This window comes from Monodelphis domestica, chromosome 2, assembly GCF_027887165.1.
Source record: "Monodelphis domestica isolate mMonDom1 chromosome 2, mMonDom1.pri, whole genome shotgun sequence".
In the NCBI taxonomy this organism is placed as follows: domain Eukaryota; kingdom Metazoa; phylum Chordata; class Mammalia; order Didelphimorphia; family Didelphidae; genus Monodelphis; species Monodelphis domestica.
The window spans coordinates 343,247,399-343,251,552 of record NC_077228.1 but is presented as its reverse complement, the minus strand read 5'-3'; positions in this window follow the sequence as shown (position 1 = coordinate 343,251,552).

The following is a 4,154-nucleotide window of genomic DNA, read 5'->3' as shown; positions in this document are numbered from 1 at the left end:
ATTAAATGATTTATACGATGCAATAGAGTACAGTTAAGTCATACTTTGAAAAGAATTTCCCATAATGCCTCACACAAAATTGAAAACTTTTTCTTTAGTTCAACTGAGAAATAAAGACTCCTATGACTTTTAAATAGTTTGATTTCTCCCTTGCCTTCCCTTGTTTTCCTTTTGGAGACATTTGGAAATTACTCCAAAATGGATGGTAAATAGGACTATTTTCTTTGTAGGTTATCAATGCTTGTTTTTATCTCCAAAGAGTGAAAAACAATGGGTTTAATTAAGTCAGTGTACTGACAACCTCAGCACATGTTGATTAACTATACCTTTGTCTCAAATTCTATAGCAGCAAAGTATATATGCAAAGAGCTCAGTTGCTGACATCTTGGGAAGGTGAAAGTGTCCTTACCACATAATACATTACTTTCTAATTGCATAACTCTGGGCACAGCACTTACTTTCTATGAATGTTCAATTTCTTCATCTATAAAATAGGGACAATAATATTTGCACTATTTATCCCACAGGGTAGTTTTGAAAATCAAATTTGAAAAAATGTATGTAAAGTACTTGGTAAATTTTAAAACACCACATAAATGTCAGCTATCAGTTTATGACTATTCTATTATTATTATTATTATTTACTTATCTTAGAAAAGAGATAACCAGACACACATTGGATAAGTCACCAAGAGAAATGGGAGAGCTTGTTCTTCTTGACTGACCCACCATATCTATTGTTTGGGATTACATTATGATGCCTCTCATCAGTAGAGAGAGGAAACAGAGGCTAAAGCAGTCAATGAGGAAACTCTAGAGCTCTCCTCCTACCTTTACATTGAGCAGGGGAAAAAAAAGTATAGAGAAATTGTGGAACTTTCTTTTGCTGTCCAGTTGTTGGATGTATTTTTCAAATGGAATGAGAGGTTTGGGACTTTAACCAATGATCTATTAAAGAAAATATTGCCTTTGATTGTTTGAAAAAAATGGGACATTTTTATGACAATCAGGAAAGATGTACAAATGTATATGAATGGCAATAGGGCATGGAGGAGGTCCTGAAGGTTATGCCACCAGACCATACTATTGAATAGTATTCAAGTATAGTACAAACAATACATTGAGTCATCTGCTGTCTGAGGACTAACAGCTAAATATGGTGAAATTCACTACTAATACTTCGGCCCTTTGGGTATTGGCTATGAAAGCTCATGAATCAGAAAATTATAAAATGGCTCTTACTCCTGTTCTTTTGTAGAGACAGTGATAGTATAGAAGAAAACAGGGCAAATTGTGATAAAATCATGAGATTTTTAGGTCATTTACAAACTTCAACTTAATTGTAGGCATAAGTGCTCTAAATGTGAGATCTTTGTCTAGGGGTCAACAAATTGAAAACAGACTGGCATCAATATCGAAATTTGATGAATAGATAAACATAGAAAGCAAATAAAAGATGCAGCTCACTATAAGGATGAATCACAAATTCTTGTAGAGGTAATCAAAGAAATTATTATTAATAATAATATTTATTATTTTGTTTTATATTTATATAAGTATTATGTTATGTATTATAAATAGTATCATTAATATTATAATATTCATCATTATTTTTATAATCATCATTATCTCAAAGATAATAAGAAAATAATTTGACAGGGCTTTTCATTATTTTGTATATTAGTGCTTGTGATACATATAATCCCCAAAGTATCACATATATTTTGTTTATGCAACAATATGTGCTAAAGAGAATTAAGAACTAGAGATATTCTTTTTAAGAACTTGAGAAGATCCCCCAATACATATTGTTACTTGGTTACTTTAATGTGAAAGGGTAAAGGTGAGCATGATATAAAGCTTATTGGAGAATATGTTTCTGAATCACTTCTCGACCTTTTGGCTAAGATCAAGTGTGTGAAGAATATGTTTACGGCTTAATAAACAAAACAAGCCAAATGTATGTGGATTATTCAAATGCTTCAGGCTTATGAATCATAAACATTTTTATTTTTTTTAAATGCTCATTATTCTGTACTTAAATACCAATTAATATGAATATTTGGGCTCATACAGAGGAAGGATATTTTGGGTACTTTTGATATTTTGTAAAACAAAAGTAGATGTTTTGATTTTTTATCAGAAATGTTGGTTGTTGATTAATTAATTGGTTAATCATGTTGCTTATGTGGTTTTAATTTTTTTATCATTAATATATTTATTATAATTTTCTTCATATAAAAGGGGGGAAATGGAATAAGCATTTATAGATCACCTATTACCTGTCTAGTACTAACCATGCCTTGTGCTTCACAAATTATGTTTTATTTGATTTTAAATTTTAATTAAATTTGATCCTAAATTTGATATCAATTCAAATAGGTCCTGGCACATAATATTTTTAATATGTTGTTGTAGTCTTGCTAATATAATGTTGAATAGTTTTGTATCATTAATCATTATCAATAGTGGTCTATAGTTTTCTTTTTCTGCTTTGTCCCTCCTTGGTTTAGGCATCAAGATTATATTTGATTTGAAGAATGAATTTGGTAGGTACCTTCCTTTTTATACTTTTCCAAATATGTTATATAATATTGAAATTAATTACTTTTTTGGATGTTTGATAAAATTCATTAAAAATATATCTGGTACTTTTTCTTCCTTTAGGATTTCATTTATGGCTTCTTTAGTTTTCCCTCTCTTAAATTAAATTATTTAAATTCTCTATTTCTTCTATTAATTTATGTATTTTACACTTTCTTAAATATTTATCCATTTCAATTCTAGAACCAAATTAAGTTTGTGTCTAAAATCTTCTCATATGTGAGTGACAGAGCCCCCTCTCAAAAAGATACTCAGTATTTGGGTATCAGAGATAGGACAATATGTTTTCCTTATCACAGAAAAAGATTATGTAATCATAGTTTATATTAATATAGCACTTTAAACCTTACAAAGGGTTTTAATATTTCATTCAATCTTTATCATAGCCCTATGAGAGGGATTGGTAAGTGGGCTCAGTGGATAGGAACAAGCATGGAGATGGATGGTTCTTGGTTCAAATTTGGCCTCAGATTCTTCCTACCCATGTGATCCTGGGAAAATCGCTTAACCCCCTTTGTTTAGTCCTTTGTTGCACTCTTCTGTCTTGGAACTGCAAGGTTTAAAATTAAATGGTTGGACTAAATATATTAAAATGTGATCGCTGAAAATATATTACTCAAGTCAGAATGACTTTTTATTGTAGTTTATTTACAATAGGAGAAAGAGTGCAAGTAAGGGAAATTAGTGAGAGAGTAGATAATTACTCCAGCCTGTCCTAATCATGCAGGGCTTCAGAGGCCCCAACAAAAGGGGACCCAGAGGCAAATTAAACAAGGGTTCTAGCCACAAGGCCTATTCTTCCTTGGAACCAACACACAATATTGATTCTAAGATAGAAGGTAAGTGTTTTAAAAAGAAGAAAAGCCTCTTGGAGGACCCGAGAGGTGTCAGTGTCTGTCATGTTCCTATCTTCAGTCTGATCATTAGAGACATTAAGAGAACTTCTCCACTTAAGTGAGATCTAGGATTTTCTCGTTGAGCTGAGTTACCTTTCTCCCAATGGGAGAACTTCTTCACTCTACATTGTCTGTTATATATTCTCCTATGGATATTTTCTCTGACTTCTGTTTTGCTATGATTTGGATAAATAGGTTTTTTGCTATTCACTATGTGTGTTCATTATGGAACTAGTAATTGGTGGGACAGGGGATAAGTTTTGGGTATAATTGACCAGCAGAGGTAGGAACAATGAGGTATTGAGTCTCATTTAGACAAGAATGAGGACAGATGAAGGTAGAGAAATCCATTTTGCCTCTCTTTAAGTCACACAAAGGCACTACTATGTGTTATACTCAGGGGGCCTCATCACTTGTGGTCCTTGCCACACATACATGTAAAAGAAAAATAAATACCAGGAAGCAATTTTTTGAGCCAAACAGACATTTATTGTTAGATGAGTAAGTCAGAATGTCAGGCAAAAGTCATGTCCAGTTGTAAAATTTAAAATTAAATCTTAATAGTAAAAATATTGTATTTTAAGAGGTTTTTTAAATGATCATTAGAAATCAAGGAATAAAGAGGATACAAAATAAATAACATGTGCCCATGGC